The sequence below is a fragment of the Leopardus geoffroyi genome, chromosome C3, assembly GCF_018350155.1.
Source record: "Leopardus geoffroyi isolate Oge1 chromosome C3, O.geoffroyi_Oge1_pat1.0, whole genome shotgun sequence".
Classification (NCBI taxonomy): Eukaryota; Metazoa; Chordata; class Mammalia; order Carnivora; family Felidae; genus Leopardus; species Leopardus geoffroyi.
This window is the reverse complement of record NC_059338.1, coordinates 73,001,547-73,026,492: the sequence shown is the minus strand read 5'-3', so window position 1 is coordinate 73,026,492 and position 24,946 is coordinate 73,001,547. Positions and strand designations below refer to the sequence as shown.

Sequence of the window (24,946 nt, the reverse complement as noted above, 5' to 3'; positions counted from 1 at the left end):
CTTCCTGGCCTTTGGACGGCCCCGTGGGACCGGAACTGCCGTATCTGTCTGTGTCTGTCTGTTCAGCAGGCCTCAGAGGGGCGGCCCCGGGACACCCAGGCTCCTCTGACTTTAGCTGCCTTGCTGACCCTGGCGTGGGGGTGGGGACGGCGAGGGAGTTGTGTCCATACAGGGATGCGGTGGCAGCAGGGGCCGTTGTCCGACAACCCTGTCCCCCTTCCCTGGAAGGAGGCAGTGAGCTCCCTGTGGCTGCAAGTGGCCAAACAGAGCCCAGACGGGCTGGGCCCGGAGCTGCTGCCCGGGCCCTGGCACTGGGTGGGCGGGAGGGCTCACGGCCTCCGAGGCGCGGGACACAGAGACCCCAGGCTCTAAATGTCACTGGTTCTAAGGTTCTGTGATTCCAAACTCCTAGGATGTGGTCCCTTCTAGGGGCCTGGGGTTCCAGGCTCCAGGACAGGCCTCCCACAGGTCCCGGCCCCCGGCCCCGCTCTCATCCGGAGACAGAAAATCTGACCCTGCGGCCTTTCCTCAGTGCCTGGGGAGCCACGTCCCTCCTGACCTGCACCCATTTCCCCTGACTCTTCTCGTCAACTTGAATGCCCTCCCTTGTCTTTCTAGACCCACCTCCACCTTGCTTCAAGGCCGCCTCTTCCCTGAAGACCGCCCACTGACTCCTCTCAGCCAGGGCTCTGAGGGCAGCTTGGGCCCTGCCTCGCTTGCCAAGTCTGTTTCAAACTGAACATTTGGCTCCTCCCAGGCAGGGCCAGAATTTGACTTGTTTCTCCCTCTCCGATGCTCAGCATTTGTGCCTGTATACAGTGGGAGCTCGGTACATGCAAATGCCCCCTTATTTTAGAAATGGGCAGGTAGTGCCGGGCTCCAGGTTACCATGGCCCCTCGCAGGCACTTGGACCTCTCTCTTGCCTTTACAGTATTCCCCAGAGAGCCTTCCAGGGTGTCTGTGCCTCTCTTATGAACAGGAAGTTCTTCCTAGTGTCTAACCTCATTCTCTCCTGCTGCAACTTTGTCTCATCTTGCTGGGTTTTAGGGCTGCTCATCCTACCCTCTCTTCCGAAGGGCCAGGCAATCCTTCTGGCTGCTGAAGGGCATGGGGGGCCCTGTCCACGTTGCCCTCCTGTTAAAAGTTAGCAAAGTAAGCCTCAGAGAGGGGAGGGGCCTGAGGCCACCTAACTAATGGGAGGTGGAGCCCGGATGTGAACCAGGCACTGGGGGATGTGATCTTCCATTTCTCTGCACAGAGTCCCTCCTGCAGCTGGCGAGGTGGGTGGGGGGGTGGGTGGCAGGAGCCTGCGTGGACCCCTGCCTCCTCCACACTGCCCCGGGCCCTGAGGGGCAGGCAGCCGGTGGGAATGGGCAGGGATGCTATTTCTGTTGGCCAAGACGGTGGCTTTCTGGAGAGCTGATGCCAATTCTCCGGGCTGGTGGGCAGGGAGCGGGCAGTGGGCACCGGCCAGTGGGCACCCCTCCCCGGGATTCTGAAATGGAAACCGCGGTGAGATGGGAAAGCGTGTGGGTCCGGCAGCCACCTCAGCCGACTGCAGCCAGCCTGAGGATGTTTGCGATCGTGAGGACTCCCACTCCGGGTGATCTGGATGCTTCTCACTGCAGAATGCTCAACGTGTTTGATGGAAGGGGGGCTGCCCCAGCCCCCATTGGGGGGGTGTCTGGTAACACACGGCGTACACTTTTACCATCTTTGGAAAATCTGAACCAGAAACGTGTGCAGCCCCAGAAGTGTCACAGAAGCAGCTGAGTCTCCTGCATTTATAGAGAGGTAGCCTGGAGTTGGTGGGGTCTACCCTGGGGTTGGGATTCTCCCCACCAGGCCAGAAGCCACAGCCTTGCTGACGGGGTGCAGTATGGGGTCGTTCACCACTAAGGAAGTGCCTGCCCCACCGAGATCATTCTGTTCTGTTGAGCTGTTTTCCCAGAGGCCCCCTGGAGAGGTTGGCCAGGCATCGCCCTCTGTCAGTGGTGGGGACGGGCCCTCTCTCCCCCCGGCCCCAGGGCACCTGCCCTCTCTCTCATGTGGCCTCTCCAGAGCCCTGGCAAGGTCCTCAGAAGCTTTGGTGAGAGGGGGCCAGTGCCAGTCCTGGAGTCTGAGACCTGGACTCAGGTCCCACTTTGGCAACTGATTGGCCATGGGAGTCAGGGCTTGGGCTTCATGGCCCCGGGGCCTCAGCTTGCTCACCTGGCATGGGGAATGATGATCCCTCAGTCCTGCCAAAGTCATGGGCCATGTGTGTGTGTGTGTGAAGGTCACATGTGGGGCAGGGGCAGGGGCAGGGTTAAGAGTGGGGCCAGGGTCAAGGCTAGATGATGGCCAGCGGCAGGGCTTGGACCAGGATAATAGTCAGTCTGTGCAGAGGATCAGGTTTCAGCATGTGCCAAGGATCAAGGCTCAGTGTGTGCCCAGGATCAAAGCTCAGTGTGAGACCAGGATCAAGGCTCAGTGTGTGCCCAGGATGAAGTCTCAGTGTGAGACCAGGATCAAGGCTCAGTATGTGGCCAGGATCAAGTCTCAATGTGAGACCAGTATCAAGGCTCAGTGTGAGACCAGGATCAAGGCTCAGTGTGTGACCAGGATCAAGGCTCAGTATGTGGCCAGGATCAAGTCTCAATGTGAGACCAGTATCAAGGCTCAGTGTGAGACCAGTATCAAGGCTCAGTGTGTGACCAGGATCAAGGCTCAGTGTGTGGCCAGGACCAGGGCTCAGTGTGTGGCCAGGATCAAGGCTCAGTGTGTGGCCAGGATCAAGGCTCAGTGTGTGGCCAGGACCAGGGCTCAGTGTGGCCAGGATCAAGGCTCAGTGTGAGACCAGGATCAAGGCTCAGTGTGAGACCAGGATCAAGGCTCAGTGTGAGACCAGGACCAAAGCTCAGTGTGAGATCAGGATCAAGGCTCAGTGTGTGGCCAGGATCAAGGCTCAGTGTGAGACCAGGATCAAGGCTCAGTGTGGCCAGGATCAAGGCTCAGTGTGAGACCAGGATCAAGGCTCAGTGTGTGGCCAAGATCAAGGCTGAGGGTGTGGCCAGGATCAGGGCTCAGTGTGAGACCAGGATCAAGGCTCAGTGTGAGACCAGGATCAAGGCTCAGTGTGTGGCCAGGATCAAGGCTCAGTGTGAGACCAGGATCAAGGCTCAGTGTGAGACCAGGATCAAGGCTCAGTGTGTGGCCAGGATCAAGGCTCAGTGTGAGACCAGGATCAAGGCTCAGTGTGGCCAGGATCAAGGCTCAGTGTGAGGCCAGGATCAAGGCTCAGTGTGTGGCCAGGATCAAGGCTCAGTGTGTGGCCAGGATCAAGGCTCAGTATGTGCCCAGGGCTCATTCTCTGATGGGAGTCAGCAGGCAGGGTACCCAGCCTGGGCATGTGACGCTCTACCATCTGACTCTGGCACCTCTTAAGAAAGGATCTCACAGTGGGCGCCTGGGTGACTCAGTCAGTTAAGTGTCCGACTCTTGATTTCAGCTCAGGTGACGATCTCACGGTTGGCTTTGTGGTGTGTGGAGCCTGCTTGGGATTCTCTCCCTCCCCCTCTCTGGCCCTCTCTCTCAAAATAAATAAACAAACATTTAAAAAAGAAAAAGAAAGGATCTCACGCATCACGGGTGGCCCTGTGACCTCTGCCCTGCTCTGCCCCTGCCCCAGGGAGGCTCCTCCTTCTGGCGAGGAAAGGGGAGGTCCAGCGGTCCCACGTGAGGCCCTTCCCCGGCTGTCTGCTTTCTTCTCTCCACGAAGCTGGCTGTCAGTGCCTGGGATCGGCCTGTGGGGGGCTCGGGAGGACAGAGCCCGGCCTGGGCCAGTGGGCAGGTGGGCGGGAGTAGGTTGAAGCCTGGGGCAGGCGTGAGAGACAGCGTGGGGCCAAGGGGCCAGGTCCTGTTTGCAGGCTGCCTGATAGCTGCCCACGGTCAAGGGTGCCTGTTCACGGCCAGCAACCTGGTTCCCCTCCCCGCCTGGGTGATTCGGGCGCGTCGGTGGAGGGAATGAGGGTTGGGCTACGTGGAGCGGACTTGGGCTCCGGCCCCCGCCTCCGTCCACTCTCCGGAAAAGAGCCGTGCCTTCTGTCTCAGTGGCGCCCATCCCGGGCCCTGTACGCCAGGCCCTTTTTTGGGGGGAGGTGGGTGTGGGCCTGGCCGGGAAATCCGTCATCGGATGCAGGGACTCGAGTAGACGTGGGGTGTCAGTCCTGGAGGTTCGGAATGTGTGTGCTACAAACAAAGGAAGCCCCGGGGGTGGCTGAAAGGAGTGTGGGGAAGTGACGGTCACCGCAGGGCAGGGTGGGGCTGGGAACAGCTCTTCTAGGCTCAGATGCTGGATTTTTTTTTTTTTTTTTTTTAAGTAGGCTCCAAGCCCAGTGTGGAGCCCAGCGCAGTGCTTGAACTCACGACCCTGAGATCAAGACCTGAGCTGAAATCAAGAGTCAGACGCTTAACTGATTGAGCCACCCAGGCGTCCGGTCTTCTAGGCAGATTTAAGACAGCAGGCTCCAGAAGGCAGGCGCTTGGAGACCTGCCACTCCAGGGCTCTGGTGGTGGGACTGACCCCTCGTCGCCCCCACAGTGAGGGGGCAGCTGTGAGGGTCTGCCAGGGCCGTCAAGGGTCTGAGGCCCCATATCGGTCACAAGCATGGTGGGGTCCTGTCCCCTCCCTGCAGATGGGCTGGCAGCCCCTGCCGTCACACAGACTGCTGCTCCAGAGGGCCTCTCTGTCCCCATGGACCGGGACCCTCCTTGTGGGGCCAATTTCTCTTTCTAGCCTGGTCCCTAGGAGGCTGGAGAGACTGGCATGGGGCCTCAGATGAGGAGATGGGGATATGTTGGGAAGACAGGTTCCGATTCAAATCCTGGCCCTGCTGCTTCCCATCTGATGCGAGTGACTAAGCCTCCCTGTGCCTCAGTTTCCCCTCACCTGTATGACGAGGACAGCAATGCTTGGTGCGGCACTGAGGAGTAAATGAGACAACAGGTGCGTTTGGGGTCCAGCTCGTGGCCGTGTGGGGTCGGATGCATAGGTGTGGATCAGAATCACCCGGGAGCTTCGATCAACTACAAACGCCGAGGCCTTGGAGAGGCAGCTTTGAGTGGTCTGTGCAGGAGTCGGGGAATCAGCATTTAGATACAGCCTCTCCAGTGATGCTGTAGGCTGAGGTGGCTGTCACTGGCTGACCTTGGATCCTGCCAGCACACTGAGACGCTGCTCAGAGCAGACACTAGGTCATCAGCCTGCTTGGAGCCTCCTTTCCGACCGAGAACCCGACCACCTAGTTGCTGTTGACGTTGGTCTCAGGTGGGTGTCAACTCTTCTCCTCCGTCCTCCTGTCCCTGCATCCCCCCTCCTCTCTCCCCCATCCTACATCTTCCCTCTTCCGTCCTCCTTCCTCCCTCCTCGGTCCTCCCTCCCCCATCCTCCATCTTCCCTCCGCTGTCCTCCCTCCCCCATCTTCCCTCCTCCCTCCCCCATCCTCCTTCCTCCGTCCTCCCTCCTCCCTCCTCCATCCTCCCTCCCCCATCCTCCGTCCTCCCTCCCCCGTCCTCCATCCTTCCTCCCTCATCCTCCATCTTCCCTCCTCTGTCCTCCCTCCCCTGTTTTGCCTCCTCCCTCCTTCGTCCTCCCTCCCCCATCCTCCATCTTCCCTCTTCCATCCTCCCTCCTCCCTCCTCTGTCCTCCCTCCCCCATCCTCCATCCTCCATCTTCCCTCCTCTGTCCTCCCTCCCCCATCCTCCGTCCTCCCTCTCCCGTCCTCCATCCTTCCTCCCTCATCCTCCATCTTCCCTCCTCTGTCCTCCCTCCCCCGTCCTCCCTCCTCTGTCCTCCCTCCCCCGTCCTCCATCCTTCCTCCCTTATCCTCCTTCCCCCATTCTCCCTCCTCCCTCCCCCACCCTCCATCCTCCATCTTCCCTCCGCTGTCCTCCCTCCCCCATCTTCCCTCCTCCGTCCCCCATCTTCCCTCTCCCTCCCCCATCCTCCCTCCTCCGTCCTCCCTCCTCCCTCCTCTATCCTCCCTTCTCCCATCCTCCATCCTCTATCTTTCCTCCTCTGTCCTCCCTCCCCCATCCTCTGTCCTCCCTCCCCTGTCCTCCATCCTCCCTCCCCCATCCTCCATCCTCCATCTTCCCTCCTCTGTCCTCCCTCCTCCCTCCCCCATCTTCCCTCCTCCCTCCCCCATCCTCCATCTTCCCTCCTCCGTCCTCCCTCCCCCATCCTCCATCCTCCCTCCCCCATCCTCCATCCTCCATCTTCCCTCCTCCCTCCCCCATCTTCCCTCCTCCCTCCCCCATCCTCCATCTTCCCTCCTCTGTCCTCCCTCCCCCGTCCTCCATCCTTCCTCCCTCATCCTCCTTCCCCCATTCTCCCTCCTCCCTCCCCCACCCTCCATCCTCCCTCCCCCACCCTCCATCCTCCATCCTCCGTCCTCCCTCCCCCATCCTCCCTCCTCCCTCCTCCCTCCCCCATCCTCCATCCTGCGTCCTCCCTCCCCCATCCTCCATCCTCCCTCCTCTATCCTCCCTCTCCCATCCTCCATCCTTTATCTTCCCTCCTCTGTCCTCCCTCGTCCTCCCTCCTCCCTCCTCCATCCTCCATCCTCCCTCCCCCATCCTCCATCTTCCCTCCTATGTCCTCCCTCCCCCGTCCTCCCTCCTCCGTCCTCCCTCCCCATCCTCCCTCTTCCCTCCTCCCTCCCCCATCCTCCATCCTCCCTCCTCCCTCCCCCATCCTCCATCCTTCCTCCCTCATCCTCCTTCCCCCATTCTCCCTCCTCCCTCCCCCATCCTCCATCCTCCCTCCTCCATCCTCCCTCCCCCATCCTCCCTCCTCCATCCTCCTTCCCCCCTCCTCCCTCCCTCCTCCCTCCCCCCTCCATCCCTCTTGTCCCTTCAAAACACATGGACTTTACTTTGTCTGAGGCCCCACCGATAATTATTTTCTCCTCTGTAAATCAAATCCTGTTTAAATCCCACTTCCATCCTTCCCGCCAGAGCGTCCCCCCCCCCCCCTCAGGGCCTGCACCTCGTCTCCGGCGAGCAGGTTTGTTTACGGCTGGCTGACATTTCTGCCTGGTCCCTGTGTTTGCAGTGGGGCTGTCGGCGGAAACGCCAGGCGTGGGGAGGGGGGGCTCGGAGTTTATTCTGCTCAGAGAGACGGTGGGGACTGCAGGGGTTTCAGGACACACTTCCACACGGGGTCTCAGGCAGCCTGTCCCCAGCGCTGTCGCTGCCTGCATTCCACAGGTGAGCCCTCAAATTATTTCCTCTGAGGCTCAGGGGCCACCCCACAGGCCAGGGACAGACCTGAGACGTGGCCCCAGGCTTCCAGGCCCCTGCCCTCTCAGAGGAGGAGCCCAGGAAGTCTTCTTGGAGGAGGTGACATCTGCATTGGTTACCTGGGCAGACTGAGGAGTTAACCGGCAGGTGGCGGAGGGAGAGGCATCAGCAGCAGCCAAGAGCTGGGCAGTGCTGACTGAGGAGGCGTGTGGCCAGAGTGTGGCAGGCAGGGTGGGAGGGGCGGGAGGTTCTGGGCTGCTGCCTGGGTGTGAATTCCGGCGCCAGCCCTTGGCGTGTGGCCTTGGGGACGTCGGCGTCACCTAACTTCTCTGGGTCTGCGTTTCCTCACCTGTAGAGCGAGGGGAGTGGTTGTATTGACTTCTCAGGGCCATCGGAAAGAGGAAGCAATCTAGGAGCACAGGTGGGAGCCGTACTCGAGTTGGGACCCCACCCTGCAGGCATGGAGGGCCGTGGCAGGCGACCCAACAATGCCACAGGTGGATGCGTCCCTGAGGCCCTTGCCAGGTTTCCAGACAGGTTTCCAGGTTTCCTGGTTCTCAGTGCCCAGGCCTTTCCTGCACGGCTGGGTCTACGCCACCACCCTCTGACCAATCAGCCATCACCCACCCTACCTCCCAGCCCGGGTTGGTTCTAGGGTGGGCAGGTCTAGCCTGATTTAGGCCGGGGAGAGGCTCCCAGAGGCACCCTTGTGGCTTCCGTGCTCTCTCCTGTCCCTACACGACCAGGCAGCCTTTTTGCAACCACGAGGGAAGCCCCCCAAGAATGAGGGTGGGGAAGCATCCCAGAGAAGCACAGCCTGAGCCCTGATCGTCCTGTGCCTGGAGTCCACCCTCTCTTTGTGCTTCCTGATGTGTGCGATGGAAACTTCCTTCCCCGGGAAGCCCGGGTGGTCCTGCTTTCTTTCCCTTGTTCCTCGAAGCGTCCGTTACCCACAGGGCCTAGAGCATCTCCTAGAGCTCAAGTCCAGCTGTGCCAGTGTCTGCTTGAAGCCGCTCGGGACTCGCACCCTTTACAAGGACAGCCCATGCTTCCTGGAGGTCCGAAAGGCCCCACGGGCTGGGGTCTCCCGCTGTGGCCTTGGGTCCACCCACACGGGCCCCTTGACTGTGCCTAAGCACACTGGGCACACATCTGCCTCAGCGTCTTTGCTCCGGCTGCTCCCTTAGCCAGGGACGCTCAGGCTGAACGGTCTTGCCCGCAGCCTCCACGAGGGCCCCGCTCAGCGTGGTGAGCGGTGAGGACAGCCTGGGTTACATCGCACCCACACGGCCGTGACTCTCAGTGGCCTGAACGGTGAAGACGTGTTTCTCGCTCATGCCACACACCCAGTGCAGGTGAGGGGAGAAGGGGTGAGGCTCTCGCTCCCCGTTGTCCCTCCCCGCACCCCAAGTGACAGGCCGCACCAGCACACGAAGCTGCCTCAACGAGAGGTTCGGTGTCCTGTGCCGTGGGGGAGGAAGCGGGGCATCACCTGCCGGCCCTTCAGTGCTTTGGGCTGGGAGTGCCCTGTCTCTCGAAGTCCACGGCATGGCCACGCCTGACGTCAGGCGGTGGGACGGTGACCCCGAGCCTGGGAGGGAGGCGTCACACACGGTGGCACCTGCCGCGGGGCTCCCGGGCCCTCGGGTCCTATTAGCAGCTCTCTGCCACCCTGTCCACACCATCGCCTTTTTGGTTGTGCAGGAAAAGCTTACAAAACGTCAGATTAGCTATTTTCAAGTGTACAAGCAGGGCATTGGGTGCATTCCCAGTGTGGTGAGGCCATCACCTCTACTGAATTGCAGAGCATTTCCATCACCCCAAAAGGAAACGTTCCCCCCCAGCCCTGGCGAGTGTGCAGCTCGCTGTGTCCATGGATTTACCTGTCATGCACACCAATGGAGCCCTACAGCAGCCGTCCTGTGTGCTCTGCCCGTGTGTGCAAGGCTCGCCCGTGTGTGCAAGGCTCGCCCGTGCCAGACCAGCGTCCACGCCTGGCTCCTTCTGCCCTGGAGGGACAGGTGGCATTCATGCCTCTTTCCTTCTGTGATGGATGCCGGGGTCGTGCCCACCTTGGGTGGGCGGGAGCAGGGCTCCCTGGCACATGCCTGGGCAGGTTTGGTGGGCGTCCCGTTTTCAGGCCTTGAGGCACACACCTACACCTAGGCGTCTCCCCGCCACTCGCCGTCACCCGTGTGGGCTGTGGCCCTGGGGCGGATGGTCCTCCCCTTGCCTCGCTCCCTCGGGCCACGTGGCCACTCCATCATCTCACCTGCTCACGAGAAGAAGGGCCGGGGCAGGCAGGATGCTTTAGAGAGAGCGCAGGTTCTCGCGACTTCCACGACGGTATACTTCGCGTCGCTGCCTTTTCTTCTCACTTAGGGGCCCAATCTCTTCCTGTGCCCGGTTGTAAATCAAGCTGGGGCTCCCAGGGGATGCCTGAACTCGTGGATAGTACGGAGCCCCGTATACACTATGTTTTTCCCTGTGTGTCCGTACTTATGAGAAAGTTTAATTTGAGGGGGCTCCTGTGCACTGACTTGGGGGGGGGTCCCGTACACTGGTTTTCCTCTGCGGCCAGTTGTTCCTGCTGTGCTGTTTCCCACCAGAGAACCGAGGGTGTAGACAGGCTGTGTCAGAGGATGAAGTGTGTTTTGCACGGAGGGACAGATGCTCGTGTCCACCGAGCTCCCTGGCAGCCCTGTGTCACCGTCTCCTCCCTGACGCAGCCGGAGGACGGGACAGGTACAGGCCTGGCACACAGCAGGTGCTCAACTGAAGCTCACTGAATCACGAATAAAGTCGGAGCGATAATGTAAACCGACTCTGAAGAAAATGCCCCAAGAGGAGTTTCGATGCTGCGGTGCCCAGGGTGGTTGGCTGGCCTCCTCTCTGGCGGGGGCATCTCCCCGCCATTGAAGCTGGAAAAGCCCCCAGCAGGGCTCGCTTACCTCCTAGAACAGGGTGCTCACTACCTTGCCAAGAGTGGGCTCCACTTTGACTTCCTCCTCTGAGCTCTAGGGAAGCGTGGGAGCCCCCCACGTCCATCCCATTCTGAACTCACTCAGTTCTTCGTTGCCTTGGGCCATTGCCCCGGACTGACCCCCCTCTCGTGGGGTGCCCCCTGAACGTGTTTTCAACACCCAGGCAGGCGTGGCTAAAGCATGGGTGCTGGGGGGTTTTGGGTTTGCACTGGGTCCTCCGTTTCTTTGCTGCTCACTTTGGACGCGTTCTGCCTTCTGAGGCTCAGTTTTCTCCTCTGTTGAATGGGGACGGGAAGAAGGAAGATGAAGCAGGAAATGTGCTCGGCTCAGGGCCTGGCTGAGTACTCAGTAGATGCCGGCTGCAACTCCGTCACCGCACCTAAAAGCCCCAACCTGAGCCCTCGAAGGACACCCAGCACCTCACAGCACGCCTCGTCCCTGGGAGTGTTATGTATCCCTGCGCCGCTGGACCTGTGCGGTGTTAATCCCCTGTCTGGGCTGCCCTGCCCACCTCGTTACCCGGACCCGGAGTGTCGGCCTCCCCTGGGGCCCTGCCATCACCTCCAGAGCTTACAGATGGTGACTGGGGGGCCTGGGGCCACTCGGGGTGTGTGTCGGGCAGTGGGTGGGCACCCTTCCTGTGACAGGGAACTCACTACACCGTGAGGCCGTATTTTAAGTCATGGCACCTTCCTGGGAATGAGGGCTCAGCCTCCCTACAAACTCTACCGCGGAGAGGGGGTCAGCAACCCAAGGCAGTGTGAGATCCTGAGTGTGAGGAGCCCGGGGTCCCCACTTCTGCCAAGGGGCCACCGCGAGCTGGTGCTCTGGCGGGCCATGCTGCCCCCTGGTGGCCGCCACCTGCAGATGCCAAAGCTCTCCCGGTCTCTGCGTCTGCGGCTCAGTCACTCTGCTCCAGTCCCCGCCAGCGATGCAGGGGCTCCGGGCAGGGAGTGCGTCGCGGGCCGCGTGGAGAAGACAGACAAACAGACACACAAATGTGGAGGATGGGCGTCTTCAGGCTCGGGGAGGCCTGGTGGGGGCCTCTCACAGTCCCCGGGCTCGGGCGGGCCCTGTCCCGTGGATGCAGGGGGTCCGGGACCCCCGGTTCCGTCAGGGTTCCCTGGCCTGGACCCACTGTTTCCGGGAAGTGTTGTTAATGACCGCCCAGGTCTCAGATCGCGGGGCCCCGCTCTTCCCACAGACACCACGAGAGGGCGTCCGCGAGGCGCGCTGGATCCCAGAAGTGTTTCCCAACCCCCCCTCCCCCCCCCGCCCCCCTCCCTTACAGCTCGGGCTATTGCGGTGGGTGTGGGGGGCCTTGCGAACGCGGGCATTGTGGGTGTCTGGGCCTGTTTGCTGGTGGGAGACGCGCCCAGGGGGTCCTCCAGCCTCTGGAGGGCACGGCTTGTGCAAAGTCCAGGAGGTGGTTTTGGGCTGGTGCGCGGGGCGGGGGGGGAGGGGGGGGGCTCTAGGTGGGGAGCTGGCGCAGCAGCAGGTGCAGGCGGGCCCAGGCTGCAGGGTTGGGTGGGGGACATACCTGGCTGTGGCTGTCCTCAGGGAGGACTTTGCATGCATTGGAGCACTCCTCTAACATTGGCTTGCTGTGCAGCCTCCCCAGGAACACATCCCGATTCCCGGACCTGGAGGGCCTCCCCGGGTGCTCCTGACTGCTGTGACTGGAGGGCTGTCCGGGTGGGCTCCCGGCCCCCCCTTCTGCAGCCCCCAGGGCAGCCTGGAGCGAGCACTCAACAGTGCTTGTCAGAGCCAGGGTCTCGAGCCAGCGAAGGGCACAACGGCTGGAACCCCGGGCTTAGCTGGGGACCCTCCTCCCCCAAGCAGGGGCTCCAGGTCACATGCCCCCAGAGCTCCCACACCCCGCTCCACCCTGGCACTGGGAGGGGGGACCACCTGCCTCCCCCGCAGGGACCTGAGCCCCCTGGTCGGCAGCCCCGTCCTTCCCACACTGACTCGGGGCAGGCCCCTGTGACCCATGGGCGATGGCCACGTGTGGCTCCTGAGGCTCGATTATAAGTGCCTCGATTATAAGCCACCACCTTGCCCCCTGGGACCCCTCGACCTGGGGGAGCCAGCCACTGTGTTGGGAGCACCGCCCTGCACAGTGAGGGACAGGAGCCACGCCCATGGGCCGCACGGGCGGGCGAGCCAGCCTGGATGCAGGTCCCCTCACCTCGGGCGGGCCTCCCACCATGCAGCCCAGCCGTGACCGCGGCTCACCGGACGGCCCGGCCCCACCACTCAGAGCTCCTGCCCCACTGACACCGAGAAAGGCCCGGCGATGATTGGCATTTCGGGCTGCCAAGTCCGGGACGACTTGTTCCACAGCGTCGTTGACCGACGCATGGCTGATACGCTACAAAAGTCGTCATCATTTGAGTCACACTATTGTACTCCTGGACGTTCGGGAGGGACAGAAACGAAACGCCACCGCCACTGCTCCTTCCCACACAAGCCTGTGCTTCTCAGAGTCCGCTCCGCTTCCTGTTTGGAACGTGGTGCTTGTCTGCTTGCCCCGGTGGCACGGCCTGGGGCACGGGAGGCGTATTCGGGGTGACGCCAGGTGAGGGGGCGGCACGGGGGAGCCAACACACAGGGGCTCTCCTGCTTCTGGATGCCCCCACGACGGTTTGTCTGCAGACGGGAGGCTGGGGCGTGTGCCCGCTGGTGAGGCCCGTCCTGGGGCGTTAACACCTTCGGGGCTCGGTGCACACCGGGCTCGGGCACCGTCAGGGTGGGGAGGGGCCACGTGTGCCACTGTGGCCGAGACGGCGGGGGTCGGGGGCGTGACGTGGCCACCAGGGCGCCGGCGGCGGGGGGCACGCTTCTTCTGTACGTACACCGTGCTCCTGCATGGAACTCCTGCTTTTGCCTGACTTCACATTGACCAACAAGTTCGTTCTTTGCTCGCGTTTGACCCTAGGGCTTGAGGATGACCTTTAGAGGACAGTCCTAAGAACGTTCACTGAGCACCTGCTCGGTGCAGGACGCGCTAACCTAGCACTAACGAGCACTCTTATCCTCTGAGGTCGACACGATCACCATGGCCTCACTCTCTGGATGAGGAAACTGAGGCGAGGAGGGGTTAAAGCACACAGCCCGCTGGCAGAGGCTCAGAAGTGGAGGGCAGGGCCAGTGGCGCACCTGTTGCCCCTGTGACTGGCTCTCGGCCCCTCCTCTTGGCCCTGCTGCTTCTGGGGCCGGGGCTGTTGGACTGGAGGCTGCTTTCTGGAAATCCACTTAGCACTGACCTCATCTCTGTCCTCCTCGGAGCTAATCTGCTAATCCTGCCCGCCCCCAGCGGCCCCTGCAGTGTCTGGATGTTCCTAATATCTTCTCCTCTGCCCGCCCCCTCTCTGGCGGGGGGAGGGGGGGGTCCTCTCTGCTCTGCTTGGGGGCAGGGTGGTGGCAGGTCCAGTGACCAGGAGCTGGTGCTGATGGGATCTGTTCCGGGCACCACTCCTCAATCCCCGGGAGGATTTTGGCAGCTGGCGTTCAGGCCTGGGTTCTGCCCCTGCCTTTCCCGTGCGTGGTCATCACCTCTTCGGGCCGCGTGTTCTCCTGCATGAGAGGAGGTCAGTTCTGAGCACCTTCCCCGCTGTGAAGTCAGGATTCTTCCCCACTCTCCCTCTCGCCCGCCTGTCCCCCGCAGTGTGCGGGCTCTGGCCCCCCAGACCTGGGTTAGAACCCTGGCTCTGCCTGAAGGGAGCTTCGGTTTCCTAACCTGCACAGTGGTCCTTCTTCCGCAGGGCATGGTGTGTGCTCGCTGGGAGAGTCCCCGGCACAAGGTTGGCGGGGGACAGAGCCTCCTCCCTGCCCGCACTGAGGCCACACGGGGGGAGATGAAAGGGACCCCAGCCTGTGAGCCCATGGGGAAGGCCACGCCCCCCACCCCACAGCAAAGGGGGCCGGGATAGAAACTCCCTGAGATTTTGGGCAGGGGAGGAGAAAGAGTCTGAAATGAGGGGAGGGGTGCAGGTGGCAGGTCAAGCCAAGCATTAGAAACAGATTAACAACTGAAACGGACCTGAGGCCCCATGGACAATGGGCTGCCTTGGTGGTTGCTGAGACCCCCATTTCAGTGGACGGTTCCTTTTTCCCAGGACCTCAAACCTGGAGCGACCCTAGCTGTTTCCCGTTGTTCTCTGCATGAAGGCACTGAGGACAGGGAACCCCAGCTTTGTGGTTAAACAAGGGGAGGTCTGGACTAAGTCTACTTCTGACTTGCTGTGTGATCTTTGGAAGTTGCTTAACCCCTCTGTGCCTCATCTACAAAATAGGGGAACAATGGTCCCTACCTCGTGGGGCTGTGTGGGGATAAGCTGGTGAACTGAGATTCGAACTCAGGTCTGCAAGGCTCTGTCCTTTGCCCCCTGCTGACTCTTAAGGAGGCATTGGGGGCCTCTGGGCACCGTCTGATCACCCCATCTATGAATGAGCACACATCTGTGCCGGACGCTGGTGTGAATCCTGGGGACACAGCTGGGGACACAGGTGAGGTCCTCACCGAGACCATGATCAGTGTTGTGTGTAACTGCTTGGGGTGGGGGTGGGGGGATCTCTGGCAGAGCTGTGTGAGGGGACGGCCAGTAGAGACTGAGCTCTCAGAGGAGATGACAACTGAAAGGGACAAGATGTGAAGGGCGGCACCACAGGGGTGGCCTGGGGCAAGAGTTTCCATGCAGCAGGAGTAGCAAGTGCAAAGGCCCTGGGGTGGGATGGACCCTGACTGTTGGAGGAACAGCATGCAGGTGTTCCATGCTGTGGCAGCTTGGTGGCGAGTGGAGGGAGCCTAGAGGAGCAAGCCCTGGCCTAGTCAGATGGCCTTGGGACCAAGGTGCCACCATGAAGGATTCTGCATGGAGAGGGGAGGGCTCTCACTCTTGCCTTCCAGGGGTCACTGTGGCTGCTGGGGTGGGTGGTCGGAGGGGCATCCTCCCCAGGATGCGGAGATAGTACCAGAGCAAGCCTCCAACCTGGGAGGAGAGGCTGGGCTGAGGGTGGGGCTGGTGCATGGACCGGCATCAGGGACCCTGGTGTTTCCACATCTACCTCTCTGGTGCCCTCTGTCCTGGGCCCTCTCCCCATGCCACCACTGGCCTGGCCATGAGCTCCCTAGTTAGTGCTGATCTGGAAGGGGACTCCCTCACCAGTCCCCAGGGGGGCACCTTACAAATCTCCCCAGAGGCTGGCTGGTGGCCAAAATGGCACAGGCACATGGCCGGCCCACGGGGCACAGAGAAACGGAGGAGGGTCGGGCCTCACTTCTACCAGGATCTCCACCAGTCCTTACAGAGGCAGCTGCCGCTTTCTGAGCATCTCTGTGTGTGGGCCTGCCCTCGGGGCGCGAGGTCCCGGGGGGCCTGATGACCCCCTCCAGGAGCCCACCTTCAGGGCCCCCCTGGTCTGACCCCAATGCCGCTGCTGGGTGACTGCTATCTAGGCCCCATCCTCCCATCAACCCCGCCCGCGCATCTGGTGCTCAGCACCTATGGACGAATGGAGAGACGTCGAGGCATCCGGAAGTTTCGTAAAACCCTTGGCCTCCAGACCCCTTCTCGGCCCCCGCGCACCTCGCCCTCTCCAGCCTCACTCGGGATCCAACGGGCCGTGACCACTCCAGGCGGCCAGGCAGTCCTTGCCTCAGCGGGCGGGCCCTGCCAGCAGCCAAGGTCAGACCCCGCCCCCCCCCACCCCCCCCCCCGGCTCGCTCCCCATGGCCACGCCCCTTCCCACCCAGGCGGGGCCTGCGGGGCGGGCGCGCGCGGCCGAGGCGTGGGGAGGGCTCTCATTGGGCCGTGCCAAGCACGTGACCTGACGCCCCGGCCCGCGCGCCCGGAGCCGGGGCCGCGCCTGCGCGCGCCGGCCCCGCGTGCACGCGCGCGCGCCCCTCCCTCCGCCCGTCGAGCCGGCGCCGGGACCGCCAGGTCAGTCTCCTTGGCGCGCGCTCGGGCGGGGGCGCGCGGCGCGGGCGCGTGGGGCCGTGGGCGCGCAGGCGGAGGGCGGCCGCCTCCTGCGCCGGGCGCGTCCTGGGGCCCCTCGGCCTGGCCTGGCGGCTGCTGCGGCGGAAACGCGGGCCTGGGCGCGGCCACGTGCAGGGGCTCCCGGGGCGCCCCCGGCCTGGCTGGAAGCGCTGACCCCGCTCCCGTCTCTGGGGGACGGGTGACCCCTGTTCCGAGTTCATCCTCCCCGAAGTTCCGGCCCAGTATCTGGTTCTGCCCCACTCTCTGCCCAGTTTCTTCATCTTCATAGACTGGGGGCACTTGGTCTCTAACGCTCTTGTCACCAGAACCCCATGGGCCTCCCTGTCCTCGGGTAGGACCGGGATGGCAGCGGATGTCGCGGGAGGCTGAGCTCCGGGGCCCGATACCCGGTCTGCGGCCCCGCTCAGACCCTTACGGGGGCTAGTAGCCTGGCGGCGCCTCCCTCTCCCGGCGGCGGTCCAGCTGCAGAACCAGGTCGGCTGCCTTATCCCAGGTGCCACAGGGATTAAACAGGTGGCTCTCCACGTGGCCCCTGGGCTCTGTTGGACAGCTGGCGGTTGGGATGGGTGGCACACGCTCAGCTCCAAGCCGTCAGAGCGCTTCCGCTGTGTGGTCCGGTGACCTCTGCGGCTGGCGCCTGGCTGCTGAGGTGAGAGGCTGCCCCTCTGGGCCGTGCTAGCAGGTCCGAGGGCGGCGTGGGGTCCAGACCAGCAGGTCACAGCCCACATGGGCACCCCGACCCTGGTGGTTAGGCATGCGCTGCACCTCCTGCCCTGGCCCGCGCGCTCTGTGCGTTCTGGGCGTCAGCGTGGCGTGTGGGCTCCAGGGGGTCCCGCACCTGCGCAGCAGCGTGGGGGTGCGGACCAGACGGGGTCAACGGAGGGTGCCTGCGGTCTTGCCCAGAGGCCTCTTCAAAGCTCTGTGCTTGCCCCGCGCTTCACTGACCTCACACCCTCCTGTGAGGGAGGTTCTTCACCCCATTTCTCAGATGAGGAGGCTGAGGCCCAGCGAGGTGGAGTCGGGCCCACCTCACCCGTAGATCTAAACGGAGCCTTGGTTTTCCCGTCTGTGAAGTGGGTGCCGTGTGGCTCACCCTGCAGGCTGCCGTGAGGAGTAAATGGGAGAGGCCCTGAGCCCGGGGCCTAACCTGAGGCAGGCACGCGGGTCTCTCCGCTGCTCCCCAGGCCACCCCCGCTGCAGCTCTTCAGGGACGGAGGCTGCCCTGACCACGTGGCGGTCCCAGGCTGCTCCTCAAAGGCCCCTGTGCGGAGCTGGTCAGCCCTCAGCACTCCCCACGGTGTCTGCCAAGCGCTTCCCCTGTGCCGGGCCCCCTGCTGGAATCAGAGGCGGGTGATTGGGTCGTGGGGGGGGGCTGGGCGGGTCGTGGGCCTCCCCCTTGCCCCAGGTGGCCAGTGTGGTGGGAGAAGGTGCGGGTGGTGATCAGGTGGAACCTCCAGACTGTCTCCTAGGCTTACTGGCTCCTCCTTGCCCTTGCTCTCTTCCAGGACACCTTCCCTGACCGCCAGGATGAGGCTGGGGCCCCAGCTAGTCACCCCTGTCTCCTCAGTGCCAGCTTAGGCCCTGGCAGGCGGGGGGGGGGGGGCGGCCGACGTCGTCCGCAGCGTGGGCATGGTGGACAGCAGGAAAGCCGGGTGGGCAGGCCCCTTTCTTAGACAAGCGGACGGTTTGGAAGGCGGGGGGTCCTGGAGGTGCCACGGGTGGGGGGGCCTCAGGATGACCTCAGGGCGCCGGGCGGGGTGTGCTGGGAAGTGCTCATCAAAGCGCTGGCTTGAAGCATTAGCCAGCTTGACTTCGTGCCCTTGTTGGGAAGAGGAGGACACTGTCGGCCCCGAGCTGGTGTGAGCCCACCCTGCCCCCCACTGGGGTGGGTGGGGGTCCGCAGACACACAGCGTGTGTGCTAGCGATATTCCTGGGGGCTCACATCCAGATGGGGCCCCTGCTGCCTCGCCGGCTGGCAGACCCTAGCAAAAGAGGGGGGCAAGTAGAAAGGGCACTGGCCTCTCCAGGCAACATTTGGCTGGAGCTGGCGGGGCTGTGGTGGCCAGGGACCGGTGGGCATGTCCCCCAAGACCTTGCCCTGCCTTTGTTACCCAGAGGCTCCAACCCTCACGGTAGGCTGTAAGCAGGTGATGCGCTGGGGTTTCTCACCTCTGGCCGGCCCTGCCCTGTGCTCTCCGTCCGGGACGGCCTCCCCACCAGCTGCCTGGCTGTCCCACCTCCACCCGGACCCCCTCGCCGTCGCCCGCTCTGTTTAGTCCCTGGCACCCCTTGCCGCCTCCGGGGCCTTTCCTCAGTCAGGAAGTTCTGGCGAGATTTCGAGTTTCTCGCCAGATACCTAATGCCTCACCCCTCAGTTTCTGCGCCTCTAAAATGGGAACAGCGAAGTGTGAGGTCAGTCACATGGGCGGACGCTGCCCTGGTGCTCAGAAGGTGTGCAGAAAACGCAACTTCCCTCCTTCCAGCCTGGGCCGTCACTGTGGCACTGTGGCTCCTTGTTGGGGGCAGGGAGGGTTCCTAGCATGTGGGCGGTGGTCCTCAGTGGGGCCGGCACCTTCCGGGTCGTAAGGTGGTTTGGAATCCGACTCCAAGCAGCCAGTCAGGCATTCCTTTCTCACTGTGCCAGCAAACTTGAGAGCCTACTGTGTGCCAGGCCCTGGTGAGCTGTGCTGGGACTGCCCCAGGGCCAGCAGTGAGTTGGGAGGAGGGAGATGCACCAAGAGCTCGCACACACGCCGGGTGCAGATCACTTCTGGTGACAAACGCGCTGGGGAGAAATGGGGTAGGGTTGGGGGCTAGCAGGTGGTGGGGAGGGCAGCCCCAGGCAGGGCTGGTGTGGCTGTGCCGGGCCTCGTCATACCCTTCCTCGCTTGGGACGGCGATGCGGCGTAGCCGATGGGGCTACCCTGCCAGGTACCGAGGGCGGGGCTTGGAACAGAGGCGGCCCTGCTCTTGCGGCCCCTGCCCTCAGCGTCGGGTGTTCAGGTGGGTGGGGGGGAGGGCCGCGGGGCCCGCTGGGGGCCCACGGCTCAGCCTCTCCACCTGCTGTTTTCCCGACCGGGAAGCTGGGCCCGGGGGGACTCCGAAGGCCAGAGGGAGTGAGCACAGATTCCTTTGTGCAGAACGTGGCTCTGTCCACGTCCCCACGGACCAGAGTGTCTTCCTCCACCGCCACTCTGGGAGGCAGGCGTAATAGCCCAGCTTATAGGTGGGGAAACCGAGGCTCCGAGAAGGTAGTTGCCAGGGCGTGCTGGGTGCCTGCTGTGTGCCAGGACCCCGTCCTGATCTACACCCGTGGCTATGGGAAGCAGTGTCCACCTGCCCTACAGCAAAAGGCCGAGGCTCAGCAAGGCTCCTCGCTTTCTGAGGTCACGTGGCCTTCAGGTGGTGGTGGCTGAAGGAGGGAGGCCCCTCTGTCTGACCCTGCGTCTAGCCTGGTGACCCCAGACCCTCAGTGGGCTGGGAGGTGTTCCTGTGGGTGGGCTGGAGGGCCGGCCCAGGTTAGGGTTGGTGGGCGGTGCCCGGCCAGGCCCAGCTCCCGCCGCGGTGACCTCTCTGCTACCTGGCTGTCCTGCTCTGGCCTGGGGCCCATCCCCACCTCTGCCCAGGCCTCAGCCGGCCGCCCAGGAAACGGGAAGGCGAGAAGCTGAGTGCACGTCTCGAGCCAGGCAGGTGTGGTGGGTCCTCTTGGATATGGGGGCTCAGTGGGCACGGAGGCGGCTGGAGCCTCTCCTCTCTGAGGCCACCGTCCGTGGGGACGGCTGGAGTTGCTCTGCAGCTTATCAGCCGTCAGCGCTGTACCCTCACGCTCGTCCTACAGCCGTGGGTTCTTGGGCCTCCAGAGACACTGACCCCTCTGTGTCCTGGGCCTCCCGGCTGCCACCGGCACTGTGCTCCTCCCATGTGCCCAGCCCCAGCTCGTCTGTGTCCTACGTGGGATGAACTCAGTGTGCAGGCCAGCAGGGAGGAGGGCCCTGTGTCCTGTGCTCAGGACCTGTCTGCTGGTGAGGGGCCGCGCCTGGAAGGTGGCTTCAAGGTCTTGCTCTCCTGCTGGGTGACCCTGGGGGTGGGCGTCATTGCCAGAGTCTCGGTTCTCCACCAGCAAATGAGGGCTGGACCAGATCAGTGAAGGGGCAGAGCAGAGCCTGCAGGGGTGTGGCTTCCCTGAGGTATGGTCCTAGAAGGGGGAGCCTCAGGGGGATGGCTCCAACTGTAGGGAGTCTGGGGGGCTTGGGCGCACGGCTGGGGGCCGATGTGCTGGAACGGGGCTCCGAGCCAAGGATGGCGGGTCTCCCAGCCTCCAGGCGTGGCTGCCAGGGCACAGACGAGGACAGGTCATTGGCTGCATGGCTTTGGGCCAACTCTTCTCCTTTGGGGTCTCGGTTTCCCCCTCTGCAGACGGGGGGCTCTGACCTGCCGTCTCCAGCTCCTCTGTCCCCACAGCCCCCCCCTGGGAGCTGCAGTCGCTCGTTCCCACGGCCTCCCCGGTCACAGAGACCCCGAAGCCAGGGCCGGCCCGGTCAGTGGGGGCGGGCGGACAGGCAGGCGGCCCTGCCCCGTCCGCTTCCCATGGGACTGGTGCTTCAGCCACTCTCCTGGCCCCGGGGCCCCTCTTGTGACTCAGGCTTCCTGGAAGAGGCGCGGGAGCGCACAGAGGATTCCCCGCCACCCCACCCGGGGCTCCCGCCTGCCGGCCCGCCTGTCCCGTCACCGCCCCCGTGGCTGTACGCGGTGGGCTCCATCTGGTCTACACTCCTCCCTCCCCCAGAGGGTGCTCCTTTCTGCTGGCGCCCCTCCCCCCTCACCTGCTGGTGTGGGCACACTGGCCCCCCCTCACTCTCCTGCCTGGACCGGGGCCTGGGAATTGCCATGTGGGATTCAGGGGGTGCCTGGGGTTCCCCACAGTAACCTCACTGTCCCTTCCGCATGGCCCTCAGGAGCCCAGAGCCATGGTCCCGGCTCTGCCAGGTCTCTCTGGGTCACCCTGGGCCTGCCCCTGTGCTTCCCGGGCCTCAGTTTTCTTGTCTGGAGAATGGGGACGCAGCATGGACCTGGCGGCAGACTGGGTGGGAGGTCAGGCCAAAGACGGCAGCGTCGGTGGTGAAGCTTCGGCCGGCGGGCCAGGCTGCTGCCTCCAGCCCTGTGTCTGCTCCGTGCCACCAGGCTCTCGTCTACCCTCGCCGGGGGCCCGTGACCTCGGGAGGCGAAGCCCAGGTGACTTGGCTTCTTTATGTGTCCTGTGGTGCTCTTGGGCCTGGGGGGGCAGAGGCGGCATCTACTGCCCCAGGGGCTCACGTTGCTGGGGGGAGGGCGGGAGGGCGGCTCTCAAACGGGGCTATCGTAGGTCGTTACGGTTTAATCCAAATTGAGTGGTGGTTCTTAGAAAACTTCAAACAGCCCAGACAGTTATAACCGCTGTGGGCGCTGGGTGTGCTGGCTTCCCGGGAACAGGCTGCCCGCACGCATTCCGCATTTCACTGGAAATTTCCCTTACTGTCGACCGTGGATCTCTCCGGAGGCAGCCGTGGACCCTGGCCCCTGGGTCTGGACGGACCTCTGTTGATTGATCAGTACCCGCCCCATGATCTCCATCTTGGCTGCTGGGTAGTCGGATGAGCAGCACAGCTTACTGGCTTGGCCCGGCCTCTGACTCCCCGTGCCTCTCAAGGGGCCGCCCAGGCCTGCACTGGCCCTTGCTGGGGGTTGGGGGGAGTTAGAGAGAGGTGCTGCGGAGAGGGAGAGACCAGGGGTGAGCAAGACCCCTAGGAGACGGCAATCTCTTTCCTAGAGTGTGTGGCCCTCAGACTTGGAGGAAGTCAGGGCGGCCTTCTGGGAGGAGGAGGCACCTGGCCTGGGCTTGAGGGTTGTGGGCACCACAGTAGAGGGAGGGGCTCCCGAGGCTTAGGGCCCGAGTTAACAGTGTCACTGCGGCAGCTCCTGGGTCAGCCCGCTCGGGGCGGTGGGTCGGGGAACGGGCAGGGATGGAAGGCAGGTGCGTCGTGCCCAGTGCTCCGTCGGCCGGGCTTGTGTGGTCCTCGCCGAGTGGCCTGGAGCCAGGACTGTCGGCCCCTCCTTTACAGGTGTGCGTGGGGAGGGGGGAGCGGACCCCATCGCAGCACAGCCACCAGCCCGTCCTGCCTGGCACGCCCTCCCCTCTCTGGCCTCAGTTTTCCCCGTCTCTGGAGTGGGGCTGAACAACCTGCCCCAGCCGTGGGGGGGGAGCCTGATAAAGAAAGGGCATCCGGTGAGCAGAGAGGAGGTCCTGCTTCTGGCCTTTGGCCTGACTCGTCCGTCTGTGCCTCAGCTTCCCCCTCTGTAAATGGGGGCGGGAAGCCCTTTTGTGGGGATGTCGGGAAGTGAAAGAGGGGCAGTGGGTGCGGGCAGCCTGAGCCGCGTAGCGGGTGCCCCGCCGATGGGTGATGCGGATCCCCCACCGGCTCTTCCGTGACCTCGGCGACTGGGACGTTCCCACGGCCGGGCAGCCACAGGAAGCCATCTGGAGGCCTTGTTTACCCTCCCCCGGCCGCCCTGGCAGGAAGTCACCGGAAGGGCTGTCCCGAGGGGCCCCCAGGCCTGTGAGGACAGCCGGTGGCCGGGGGTCCCCAGCGGGGCACAGAGGACTGACGGGGCGGAGCTGGGTGCTCCGGGCCCCCTGTGGCGCGCGGGCTGGAGTGTGGATGGAGATGTTCATCGAGTGTGTGCATCTGTACGTCCAGCCCGGTGGCTACCCCTTCCCCGGCGTGGCTGTGGCCCGTGAAGTCACAGCCTCAGCCCCGGGTGGCCTGCGTGATGGTCCGGGAGGGGTGGGGTCCAGGGAGCCGGAGGAGGGGCCCCAAACGCAGGGGGCAGGGGCCAGAGGGCGAGCCCTCGAGGCAGCTGAGGGTCCGGGAGGGGGTGTGTAGGGGAAGGGGGCCGGGAGACGGTGCAGGTGGAGGCTGTGGCCTCTGACGGGGCTGCTGAGGGTGAGGGCGTTGGGGTGACGTGGAGAGGTAGGCGGGGCCTGGGGGCACGGATAGTGACGAGGGGTGGTCGTGGCCCCGAGACCCTCGTCCCTCCACCCCCCTCCCCTACACCACCCTCAGCTCAGCCTGCAGCAGGGTCAGGGCTTGGGCCTCTGCCCCTCGGGACGTGCCCAGCTGCCCTGGCATTTGCAGCCCCGATGCCCACCGACCGGCCTGAGCGTGGCTGGCTGGGCCCGGGGACAGTTCCCACGGACGCTGCCAGCTGGGCTCGCCCGACCCGAGGAAGGATGCTGACCCCAGCAGGGCCTTGGCTGCTTTGTGCCTGCCCGGCCTCCCGCCTTCAGAAGGAGCCTGGTGGGCCTGGGGGTCAGACAGCCCTGCCTGGCCAGCCGTGGGGAGCCAAGGAGCACCCCCGCCTGGCTTCTTCCTGTCCTCCCTCCACTTTCTCCTCCCCTCCCTCTGAATTCTCACTGCTTTCCCTGCCCTGTCCCCGCCTCCCCCACTTTGGAAGGCTCTGTCGCAGGGTCCTTATGGGCAGAGCCCTCCCCGAGAGTGTGCTGGGGTTTTGGGGGCAGGGTGAGTGTCTCCCCCACCCTTCCCGTGCGGAAGCGAGCGTGAGAACCAGGGCTTTGGGCGGGATCCGGGACCAGGGAGCCCGCTGCCGGGGGGCGGGGGTGTGTGTGTGTCCACCAGCCAGTCCTGGGTGAGACTGGATGTTCCAGAGGCGTCCCTGGGCTGAGGACGGGCAGCCGTGGGCCTGTCCCAGGAGGGTCACTGGCTGCTGCCGAGTGCCCGCTGTGTGCCAGGCCGACTCATCTGTAACCCGGCACACAGCTGGCCCTCAGGTGTGGGTAGCCCGTTTGCAGAGCCCGGGCCGACCCTAGGTCTGAGCGGTGGTGGCCTTGCCCCCTGCCTTGTCACGAGACACCAAGACCATCAGGACAGGAAGGGAGGAAGGGTGCAGTCTGTAAAGATGGTTGCCGTGTGTGTGAGCAGGTGTGAGGGAGGCGGTGGCTGGTTCCCTGGGCCTCCTTGAGAGGCTGAGATGGTGGGAGAAGCATGGAGGGGTGCCGGGGGTTCTGGGCCAGGAATCCAGAGCCTGGGGAGTCTGGCCTCTGGACAGTGGCTGGCCTCAGCTCCCCAGTCTGCTTTCTCCTGGGTGTAGCGCACTCTGTAGATGGTGCGGGACAAGGCGGGGCCCTCCACCCGCCTCCGCTGCGGCGAGGGGTCTGTGTGGCGGCTGGATGGAGGACAGGAGATTCTCAGTGTGTTGGGGGTTAGGGTCCGGTTGGGCAGCGGCTCCTTGGCAGCTGAGAGCCCCCTTCCTCTCTTGCTGTTGCTGGGGCCGTGACTGGTGCACTCCCCGCCCCCGGGGTCACCGCCTGGTCGCTGTGGCCAACTTTACTGTCATGCCGGGGATCGAGCTCTTCTCCCCATGAGTGCCCCTGGACCCAGAGCCCAGCCATGGCATCTGCTAGGCGCTCCTAAGGGTCCATGAGCTGGTGAGTGGGCCTCCAAGGAGGGGGGTTTGGACAGATGGAACCAGGGAGGAGTCCTAGGTAGCTGGCAAAGGCCTGGAGAGACAGCATGGGGTGGTGTGGGGGCAGAGAGTGCTCCCGGCACGGGGCACAGTGAGCGCAAAGGGCCGGAAGCAGGACCACGCACGGAGGCAGTGTGTCTCCAGAAGGGCAGG

General features: G+C 63.9%; 1 protein-coding gene and 1 long non-coding RNA gene across 4 annotated transcripts in view; one reads left to right on the top strand and one right to left on the bottom strand.

Annotated features, from left to right (window-relative positions):
- Positions 1-12,663: 12,663 nt before the first annotated feature.
- LOC123585398 lies at positions 12,664-15,974 on the bottom strand. Of its 2 annotated transcripts, none has more exons than XR_006706137.1 (2): positions 15,778-15,974; positions 12,664-13,849 (listed from the first exon to the last, which is right to left on the bottom strand). It is a non-coding gene; the product is annotated as an uncharacterized LOC123585398 (long non-coding RNA). The 2 variants fall into 2 exon arrangements; XR_006706136.1 differs by having other exon boundaries at positions 15,862-15,974.
- The window catches only part of PTP4A3 (protein tyrosine phosphatase 4A3), a 37,050-nt gene continuing 25,859 nt past the window's right edge, over positions 13,756-24,946 (top strand). The window contains exon 1 of one of the 2 annotated variants that reach the window (XM_045453508.1): positions 13,756-13,863. The gene's annotated coding sequence lies outside the window, so the exon portion shown is untranslated. Of the gene's footprint in view, positions 13,864-16,095; positions 16,216-24,946 lie in introns of those variants that run through there. The other variant, XM_045453511.1, reaches the window with a different exon arrangement.